At 56.2% G+C, this 10780-nt stretch overlaps 1 long non-coding RNA gene across 1 annotated transcript; it reads right to left on the bottom strand.

Annotated features, from left to right (window-relative positions):
- Window positions 1-2411: 2411 nt before the first annotated feature.
- Window positions 2412-6184, bottom strand: LOC123388117. The gene is made up of 3 exons (XR_006602664.1): window positions 5758-6184; window positions 4204-4481; window positions 2412-2780 (listed from the first exon to the last, which is right to left on the bottom strand). It is a non-coding gene; the product is annotated as an uncharacterized LOC123388117 (long non-coding RNA).
- Between the last annotated feature and the right edge of the window lie 4596 nt (window positions 6185-10780).

The raw sequence follows: 10780 nt of genomic DNA, 5'->3' as shown, positions 1-10780 counted from the left end.
GGAAGAGCTGGGGGCCCGTCGGTCCCATGAACAGCTGTCACACGTCCGCGGCACTGTGCGCCCGTGGCGTGGGTGGCCCGTCCCCTGGAGGCGACAGTCTCAGCGGTGCAGACTGACAAGAACGTCACGTGTGCAGAGTACGACACGGAGCTCTGGCCGAGCACGGGTGACCCACGCCAGTCCCCTGCACCCAGCCTGACACCTTGCTGGCTCAGGTTCCCGTGTTTGCAACGAGGGTAGCAGCAAGGATCAAGCTTTCCGAGGCGATTCCAAGGCAGGAGTCATAACTATCGGACACGTGAGATGTTCTAGGTGTTTCCCAAGCGTTTTATCATCCAGCCTTCACAACAGCCCTGCGGCGGGTCCTTGAGGCTTAGAAGGTTCGACACCTTACGGAAGGTCCCCGTGAGCGAGTGGCAGGGCTGGGTGCTGGCACCCCTCCCCCACACCTACCCGCCCTTCCAGATTCTCCCTCTTGCAGTGAGTGTGAGGAGGGCAGGGCCCCCCAGGAGCCCGACTCTGGGGCCGAGTCACCCCCTCAGCACGTGCACTTGGCAGGTGCCACGTCGCACCTGTCCGTGCCGTGGCGGCCGAGCGGGTCTGCCCTGCGGGTCCAGGCCCAGCACGTCCACGCGGGGCTGCTCCTGCTCACGCTGGCTTCTGGGAGGTGGTATGGACCTGGCCAGGAGCCCCCCCAGCACCACCCCAAAAGGCTGACTACACAAGGGTCATCCTGCAGAAGAGTTTGGGAATTAAGATGTAGAAGCAGAAACTCCACGGGTTCATCAGACCGGAACGTTCCCTCCATCCCGAAGACAAGTCTCCCCTAGAACATGGCAGCCCACCAGGGGGCGGCGACTTGCGAGCACCCCCGATCCCAGGCTCGACCCCCTCTCCTTTCCCTCCACGCTGCCAGGCTTCACTCCACAGCCCAGAGCACTGTCCGTTTTGTCCCGAGCTCTGCCCCCTCCGAAGACACAGCAGCCTGCGGAGAGGGGTCTGGGGCTCATGCCGACCGCCGCCGGGGCCCCTCCTTCGAGACAAACCCTCGCCTCGCCCTTGGGAGCACGCCCTTGTGCGCTGCGTTTCACGGCTGCCTGGGAAACGACCTTCTCCATCTGGTTTTAAAGAAGACAATTCTTAGATGTTTTTCCTTCATCCTTAGTGTATTGCATGCATGTGTCCACTCAAATATGTGTGCGATTTCAAGGAACAGTCCACGAAGGACCGAAAACTGTTCTGGGCACTGGGGACTCGGGACAGGCATTCACAGACCAGCCCTGCCTTGACGAGACGGTTCCCAGTAAGAGGGACCCAGTCGTCGACACTGGGGGTTGGTTCACCGGACACCTAATGCCAGCGGCCCTCCCCCGCGGCCTCCTCTGTGAGAATGGAGACCGGAGAACCCGTACGTGCTGGCCCGCCCTCCCTCCGGCCTGGAATGGCGATGTAACACAATCAGGTCAGCCAACTATAAACAAAAGTCCGTTGAAGGGTGTTCTGGAAAAGCTTTGGCTGTTCCGTGCGTGAGAAGAGGGACAGATACAGACACCACTTTTCGGATCCCTGCTTGGAAGGCAGACGATGCTGCAGCCATCTTGCCACCAAGAGGTGACAAGCCAGACCCGAGGATGGCGGAGTAATGAAGCTTCCCCCGTATGTCCCCGCTGACGCGGACACGTGCACTCCCCCAGCCACCGACCGCCTGCTTTTGCGTTTCTCCCTGTGAGGAGAGCGGCCCCTGCGTCTAAGCTGCTGTCCACAGTCGGGGCTTTCTGGTGTGAATACATCCCTGCATAGCCCTACGAGAGTAATCCCAGCTCTGTGACAGGTGCCGTGAGAAGGGGCAGGAGAAATGAGTTCTGGGAACAGAGGTGGGAAATGCTTCCAGGAGGAGGGAGCATCTGAGCTGAGCTTGACTGAGGTGCGCAGGGGCGAGACGGGCACCCCACGCACACGCCCACGCAGGAGGGGTGCCGGGGGAGCGCCAGGGTGGGGGGACGGTCCTGGTTGGGCTGCAGCACGGGTTAAGACAGAGGGGGCTGGGGTCCAGGGGCAGCAGACGAGGGCAAAAGCAGAAACCAGTTTGGATTTTATCTTCGGAGCCATAGAGGAGACCCTGAAAGCCATCAAGCTGGGGAGGCACCGGGGTTGATGGTGGGGGTCCGGCGTCCCTGAGGTCTCCTGCGGAGGGACATGGAAGCCTGTACCACGACGGTGGCTGAAGGGCTCCATGGAAGGAAAGGATTTGTAAAGCCCTGGAACTTCATCCCACACTGCAGACACACACACACACACACACACACACACCACGCATACATACACATTCACACAACACATACACACAACACACACACATACACTCACACGACAGACATGCGTGCACTCGACACACACACACACACACAGACACACATTAGCGCACACAAAAACCGGTGAAAACGCAGCAGCCAGGCCAAGGACCCACGGCGCCTTCCGCACCGTGTTCGCAGCCCTGTGGGTTTGTCGTTATCGCAAAGTAAAAAGCTTGATGGGGTTTCGTTCCTTTAAATCTTCTGTAAGAGTCTAGGCCATGAGAAGGGAACCATGAGGGCAGAAGGGACAAAAGTCAAGCTGGTGCCGCAGACGCAGAGGCAGACAGGAGGGCAGCAGACACAGAATGTTGAGGCTGAATGAGTCCTGGGATCTCACGGATGGGGAAGACGCAGTTTGAAGGCACCGACAGTGAGTCATGAAATTGTGTCAACGTTAGCTGTCTTTGGAGATTGCTTTTGATGTTTCTAAATGTGGAAATGGGATTCTTAAAGACAAGGTGCATGTTATAGAAAGAATCACACACACGTACATGCATATGTACATACACAGGTGCACATGCATACACGTGTCAATGTACGCGCGTGCGTGTGTGCAGACACACGCGCACACACACGTGCACCCATGGGCACACTCATACGTATGTGTACATGCTTGTTGGATGAGTTTTCCTTTTGCTCTGCTAACTCCTGGGCTCACGTCCACCCCCTTGGGCTGCTGGTCTCCACAGTCCTTTTTGGAGCTTTGACCTTCGGTCCCAGGTCACCCTGCCCTGCGTCCTAAGCCCCCAAGTGACAGCGTACCGGGCCCCACCGCAGGTCTCCAAGGGATCCTATCGGAGCTCCAGAACTGGCCCAGGGCCCAGGGAGGCTGTGTCTGACAGCTTAGCCTGCACTGACCGGTAGCCGCTCTGGAATCACCGTGCGTCCCCTGCTAACCTGACTGAGCATCCGCACGAGCTGCTCTGACCCTCTGGGGTCCGGTCTCGCGTCACCCCTGACCCCCCAAACAAAAGGAGCTCTCCTTCAGCAAGACGGGAGACCGCTTGATCCCACCCCGCGGCTCCGGACTGGAAGGAGTCATTTCAGGCCGGCTTTCCCCAAACAGTGTTCTTTAAAATACTAGGATCCCACGAGATATTAATAGGTAGTCTTAAAAAAAGAAGAAGAAGAAAGTCCCGCCGGGACGCTGGGGAGAGCAAAGATAGACACGGTGATTTCTCCCTAAGGAGCATCACCAGCGTTTTTCAGACGCTCCCTTGTTGGGAATATCACGCCCCATGTCAGGTTGAGGAGCTTTATTTGTGGAAATCCTGCTTTCACTGCTGAGAACTCCAGGCACTCCTAGAAGGACATGGAAATGCTGCTCCGGGGAAGGGGGACACAAGGAATGACAGACCCTCCCTCCGTCCCTGCCCTGCCCCGCCCTGCTCCCAGCCTGGTGAGCCCAGGAGACGGGGATGCATTCCAGGGTGAAGAGCCAGATTCCTTCTGCGCAAGCCTAGAGGAAGGAAGGCACCCAGGCCTGGAAGGGTTGGCAAGGAGACGGAGCGGAGCGCTCCGGGGAAGACAGGGGTGAGGGAGGCGGGCGGGGACCCCGAAGCTTCGCCTCCCCCAACGCAGAACCTGCTGGGGAGAAGCCTCGGCTCACCCGGGTGCTCTCAGTATTTCCAGCCAAAGAGCAAAGTTGGAGGGAGGGAGAGAAACCCATGAAAATGGGGCAGGAGTAGGCACCTCTCTTCTGATGCGCTTCCATCTCTCCCTGCCGGTTTGCGCTCGCCCTCTGTCTACGAGCAGCCCTCCTCCCAGCACCAGGGCTTCTGAGGGCAGCCCTTGGGGCGGACGGTGTTCCCAAAGCCCGGGGAAGGGTAAAACCGCGCCACAAACCTACCCAAAGCATCATTTGCATTTTAGTCCTGTTTCCTTTGGTCCGCGTGGGACAGTCTCTCTGTTGAATCCTCTGTTTGAGTCAGTTGCTAACTGTCTGCCAGAGGGACCGATCGCTTTTTCTTTAATTTCTGATTCCAAAGAGTATCGTTCCAAATTCACAGAGGCCGCGAGCACCCGCGGAATTGAAGTCATTCTCGAAGTGTGTTTCACTGGTCCTTCCGGCGCGATGGAGGCTGAGAGCCCCTCCACGGCTTTGCACTGGAACGCTGCACCCTACGGCTTAAGTAGGACCAGGTATCAGTGTGTTACTGGTAGCGCGGCAGGGACCCAGGGCTGGGGGCTTGCAGGCTTGACCTTTCTCCGGGTCGCATCCTGAGAAGCAGCAAACCAGGCCTGCGCTCTGGGATTCTCAGAACCCTAGGTCTTTTCTGCCCACCCCCACCCTGCCTGCCCCACTGGAGGACCAGCTGGGTTTGGGGCACGGAGGGGACCGACGCATAGACAGAAACACACATTTCATCCAGATCTGCCCATCTCTCTGTCCTCTGACATCAGAGAGCTTTCTGCCCTGGGTTTCTGCTTGACAGAGATTTCCCGCCCTGCCTTCTCAGCCCCAAGAACAGGCAGGTGTCGGTCCTCCCTTTCCCAGGGGCAAATAAGCTGTAGAGCCTTGTCTTGGGGTAAAAAGACTACAAGGCAGGAAAAAGAAATACCAACCCCCAAGAAGGACCTGGCTATTTGGAGCGAACATGTTTTTCCTCTCTCCCCCCGTAGCTTCCAGATCTGGGAGGACAGTTCTCCCATCGTCCTATTCCGGCGGCTCTGAAATCCTGTCCCTGCTGGCCAGGACGGGTGCTGGATTCAGGTCCTGAGTCCCCTCTGATCAAGGTCGAGGGCTGCATCCGGGCAGTCCCCATGGCCGTCGGTGGAGAGGCTCTCCTCCTCTCTTCCCTGGCCTCTCTGCCGGTCGGGGAGCCCAGGGGAAACAGGTGAGCCCACACATGTAAAGCGGTGCTGTGGCAGGGGAAGAGGGTCGCATCCCTGGGCTCTAAGCAGGTGGTGGACCCTGAGGTTCTCATCCTCAGCAGTAAAACAGGTCACGACAGGTGCCCTCCTCGCCAGGCCACGATGAGCCTCGGCCGAGATCATGCACGGAGCGCCCTGACCGGCACTGGGCGAGCCCGCAATAAAAACGAGCCCCTGTAATCTCCAAGTACACGGAGACCCCTGGTAACACCTGTTTTGGTTTCTGGTTGGTTGTTCACCAGCCATCAACTTGATAGACTGTTCTAGAAAAGTGCCAGAAGCTAACATCAATTCACTGCTGGAGAGTTTCTGGATTCCCCTTTCGTGTCCCCTTGTTACAAGAACTCAGAGCAATATTGATCGTTTCTAATTTCTAACATGTCTCCTCCCTCTCCCACTGCCCTTGACTTCTGGAAGTTTCCTCTGACAGCTCCTGCCGTCACCACTGCACTTCCTCTAATTCATCCGAGCCCAGAGACAGGCATCCAGCAAACGTGACCACACCCTCTCCTCCTACGCCACCACATACCTTCATTCAGTCACTCAACAAACATTCCAGAGTAGAGCACTGCGCTGGGGCAGTGTCAGCTACGCGCTGTCCAGAACAAGCGTGGGGTCTGCTATCTTAAACGTCCGTTTGCGTACCTTTCGTTTCATCCGTGTAGCATTAAAGAGGATTCCCCTCACCATAGAAAATGGAATTGAAGTAAGAATTGAGCAATTTTGCTTCCTCTTTGTCCCCTGGTGATTTCATATCATTTCCTCCAAGCAGGGAACCTTTCCTTGTTCTGTTCTTCTCTGTCCACACAAAGCCTTAGAAGTCGCTTCTGATGAGCTCAGCCGGTGCTCGGTTCCTCTCAGACTGCCTCTCTGCCTGTCGCTGTCTTTCCCCTTTTGTGTGTGATCAACTCTGTGCCTAGGGAGAGGCCCCGTGTAGCCCCACCGTTTCCCCCAAGCCTCTCTCCCTTTCCTCTCTCACTGTGAAGGGTGCGAGTCAGGATAAGCCAGTTTTGCTGCAATAACAAACGTCACCTGTGTCTTAAAGCAACAAAAAGCCGTGGTTTAAATCTCGCTCACTCAGCCAGTGAGTGGGACGAGGGCCGGTCACCCTGCACCACGGGAACGCACGGCCTTCTCCCCGCTGGGGCAGGAGGACAGCGCCTGGGAGGGTATCCCACCAGCGGGTCCATGCAGCAGCGGGAAGGGACGCCCGCCACTGCCACTCCCACGCCGATGGCCACAGCATGCCACGCAGTGCCGTCGAGCTGCGGGAGGCTGGGGAAGTGATCCCAGGAAGGAGGAGGGCAGGAACGGGGTGAGCACGAGCTCCCACCACGGGCCGAGTCACAGTCACACGACTGACATCTCATCTTCCAGGCCCTCCCAGTCCTTCAGCAGGACGGACCCTTGGTGATACTCTGACCCCCCTCGGGTTACACCCATCTCCAGCTGACCTCTTTTTCTAAAACAGTTTCATGTCCGATTCCTCCCAGCCCTACCCTTCACTCCTTAACCCTAAAGGAGAGATTCCTTGGTGAGAAACTCCAGCTGATCTGAGTTGGTTCCTGAAGACCCTCTTGGCCATCCCGACCCCACATGACTCTGGCCCCACCCCGGTTGGGGATCTGCAGGTAACCAGATCTCAGGGCTAGGAGCGCACAGGACAATTTCGAGAAGCTGTGCGTCAGAGCGCTCAGAACACGCTCACTGGGAAGGACGATCTGGTAAGCTCTTTGGAGCATGGCGAGGGCCGGCAGACAGAATTCAGCAACCCCCTACTTTAAAAAACATTATGTATTAGACACTCACATATGAGGTCTGGGGGCGCGCCAGTGGGTGGTGGAATGGATGTATTTTCAGCAGCAAACACAGTGGGTTTACAAGCGTGCTGTTTACGCTTCAGAGAGATCCCAGCAAGTTTTTACTGAGTGAAGAGTGATGAAGGAGAATTGCTTGCAGAATGCGCAACGTTGCAGATAGGTGTGCTGCCTGTTACTGACCGCCTCAAATTTAGAGCTTTATCTCAGTAAGAGAGCGCCCCGGGGACTGTCATGTTTGCACCACTGACCTCTTCACTCTGCACAGCCCCGACCCAACCCTCCCATACACAGACCATTCTCCACCGTTCCCCAGGGCTTGGTTCTTTTCTAATGGCCTGGGCAGAGGCATCAGAGCCATGGGTCACCTGGGAACAAATCCCAAATGGAAAGACGAAATGCAAACGGATTTCTCGCAAACAGATTTCACTCAACAGAAGGGCTACTCTTTGGACCGCTGGGAAGCCAGGTGGGTTTCAGTCTTTTTCAGGAACTTTTTTATATTGTCACAGATATAGACGTAGACACCGATACAAATATAGCTGCACATGTTCATTTCTTTATGCCTGGATACAGAGTATCTGTTCCAGCCACGTGGACCCTAAGTGGTTGTCATGCTTCTTGCTCTTGGAAAAGGCCTGTGCTCAGTGTTTGAAAGGACCCAACAGCCGGACGAACCTGGGAGCACATTCCCCACTCGTTCAAGGCTCCGACATCGGGTCATTCCAGAGGCCTACTCTCCCCTCTGCTGTTCGACTCAACTCCTTCTCAACCATGGGCCATCCCCCTTTTGTATAAAACTCAAGCGAGGTTTGTGTGCTGGGGAACCAGGAGGCCACAGCCATTCCCCAAGGCCCCGCCGTTCCTCCTGGGGCACCACTCCCCAGATCAGCCCAGAGGGTGACGGTAATACACCCTAACACGAGCGTCTCGATCACAGTGACAATAGAGTCATGCCTGCTTGCATCCATATTATGACGCTAGGACCAGAATTAACCCATCTCCCACCAGTTACAGGATTAAAGCTCTGTCCCTCCCCCGGCTTTACACCCCGGCAAGCTAACGGGGGAGGTATAGGAGCGTGTGAGCCGTCTGGCCCGTCCATCGCCGCCTCCAGAAAGATCCGAATGCATGTCCTAGACACAGAGCTGAAGTCAGAGAAGATGACAGCTCGGAGATCACATACTAAGACACTTCCACCGGGAGTTTCGGAAGGGGAAGGTTGGCTGCCTCCCGTTGCTCCTCGGGCTGGGCGGGTCTGAGACGGACAGGGAGCGCTTCTGGAGAATCAGCGTGAACCAGCTTTGCGGGTCACCTCAGCTGGCAATCTGTTGGCGCACACGTGCCTTGGTGTCAGGACTGCGGTCCTCATTTCACAGAAGAGGAGACTGAGCCTCCAGGTCACCAGAGGAAGGATTGGAACCCAGATCTGTTGGGCTGCGGAACGTCTTCTCCTCTGTCGCTGTGCTTCTCAAGCTGTGCACGCACACAACTCACCAGGGCACCTTGCGGAAACGCAGGCTCTGATTCAGTGGGTCTTGCCTCGCAGGGAGGAACCAAGAGGCCACGTTCCCAGCAAACTCCCAGGCCGTGTCGATGCTGCCGGTGTCCAGACCCGCTTGGATAGCAAACCGCACAGGCCGTCACGGCCGCGAGGGCTTCCGCTGAGAGTGCTCAAGGGCCCTTGGGGAGAAGGAGCGATCTTGGGAGACGATTGTGATTTCCGTGAGCCATGGAACTGGGAGAGGTTTGAGCTGATTTCTCATGGTTCTTGGGGACAGGGAGGCCTCCTGCTAACATCTGGACTACATAAGTATTTACTTGTACAGAACACAACTCCTTCCTTTTTTCTAAGATGCAAAGGAGCTTGAAAGTTCCTTTTTTGGTCTGCAGGCCACAGCTTCCCTGGAGAAAGACGACGTCTCCTGCTGGCTGTGCTCCTTCCAGCTCTCTGTCCCCCATAAGCAGGGGACGTTTCCCTCTGCTGGCCACCAGCCCCCCACCTCCCCACGCCCCTTCCCCACCACATGCCTTCCAAAATGTTAAAATTACAGCCATCATGCAAATTGCTTTGAGAGATGGTGAGAAATGGATGCTGAGAAATGGATGGTGAGAAATGGAGCTCATGTCGTAAAACCAGGGAGAAGTCCAAGTTTTCAGGAGAAAAAATGTAAAAAACATCTTTTTTTTTTTTTTACACATATTCCAAAAAGAGGGGGAGAAAGGGCAAAGAAAACAGGACCAGGGGTCCTCCCCGCTGAGAGTCTGGGAAAGCTAAAGCGCCTGTTGGCAGTGCTTGGCTGGGATGGTGTATAGTCCCTCACGACAGCTCCAACACACGCCCCAGGATGACGTGAGCAAGTCAGATGCCACTACCGCCTTCTTCCATGAGGCTCAATTTGAGCTCTACTTCTGATCTATCAAGAGCTGCCCCTTGAACCCCAGCCCCCAGTTTATTTCATGAAATCCAGCCCTACCAAGCCCCAAGTGCATCTTTGGGCAGCGTCTGCAAAAGCCTGCAGGTCCTCTCCTGGACACACGCCCAAGACAGGTGTGTGCACGCGGGACTCGAGGACGCGGCGGCCGAGGCTTCCCCGAGAAGCCCGAATCCTGATCGCTCTGAACCGGGAACGACTCAAGTGTCCACCAGTAATAGACGGGGTGAGTGAATCGTGCTGTATTTATAGAGTGGAACACGCAGGAATGAGCGAACATAGCATCCAACAATACGGGCGGATTTCATAACAGAGTGGAGACAAGACTAAAGAGATCTGAGGCTTTGGAAGTCAGATCGGGAACATCCTTGGCAGAAGGGGAGAGGGAGAATGAGGGGACACGGAGGGAAGGGCATTTGGGGTGCCGGCTGGCTGAGCTCTGTTTCCTGGTCTGAGTGCTGGCTGCACCTGTGTTCACTGTGCGAGGAGTCATCGGGGGGTCTCCTCACCACCTGTGCTCTTTTCATGTCTATAGGGTACAGCTGAGTAGAAAAATTTGCTTAAAAAAAGAAAAAGCCTAACATTTCCCTCTAAGTCAAAACTTCTTTTCTTTTGATGACATCAAAGCAGCCCTTGGAAGGTGCCCGAATTCTCCTTCCCACACCAACCTCTGCCCAGTCCCCCAAGTGACAGGCGATCATCCCCTCCCTGGGCGTATCCTCGCCAATCCCCAGACCAGGACCTGAGCCCCGAGCCCCACGGGGAGGGGAGGTCGGTGGGGTGACCATTCCTCTCCTCTGCCCTCATCTACCGGCTCCACCGCCCCAGCACCTGGAGGGGAAGACCCAGCTCCCTGGGGTGCTCCTCCCCTTTTCAAAAGTCAGGTGGTCTGTCCCTCCGCTTTGACCCTCACTGTGCTCCGTGCTGAGCTGATTCTGAGCCTCCTTGTTTCGGCCCTTGCTGCGTTTTTGCCTGACCCCTACGCCGGCGAGAAAGCCCAGGTCCCTTCTACTTCCCGGGAGGAAGGGCCAACTCAGATTTTCCTTAGACTTCCTGGGGCAGAACTTGACCTTAGCCTCGTCCCCCAGCCCTGGCCTTCTGTTGTAGCCACTCAGGGTGTGCCCCTTGCAGAGAGCTGGAGAGAAAACTTCCTGAAGGGTTTTGTGTGTGTGTGTGTGTGTGTGTGTTTTTTTCCCACCGAGAGACCCAATCCGGTCCTGAAACTTCACAATACACAGAAAGTAAGGTCAGCAGGGAGAAAACTGCCCACGGCCTAACAGAGATGACACAGCGAGAGCAT

Source organism: Mustela putorius, unplaced genomic scaffold, assembly GCF_011764305.1.
Source record: "Mustela putorius furo isolate JIRA1106 unplaced genomic scaffold, ASM1176430v1.1 tig00003875_pilon_pilon_pilon, whole genome shotgun sequence".
In the NCBI taxonomy this organism is placed as follows: Eukaryota; Metazoa; Chordata; class Mammalia; order Carnivora; family Mustelidae; genus Mustela; species Mustela putorius.
This window is presented reverse-complemented; position numbering and strand designations above follow the sequence as displayed.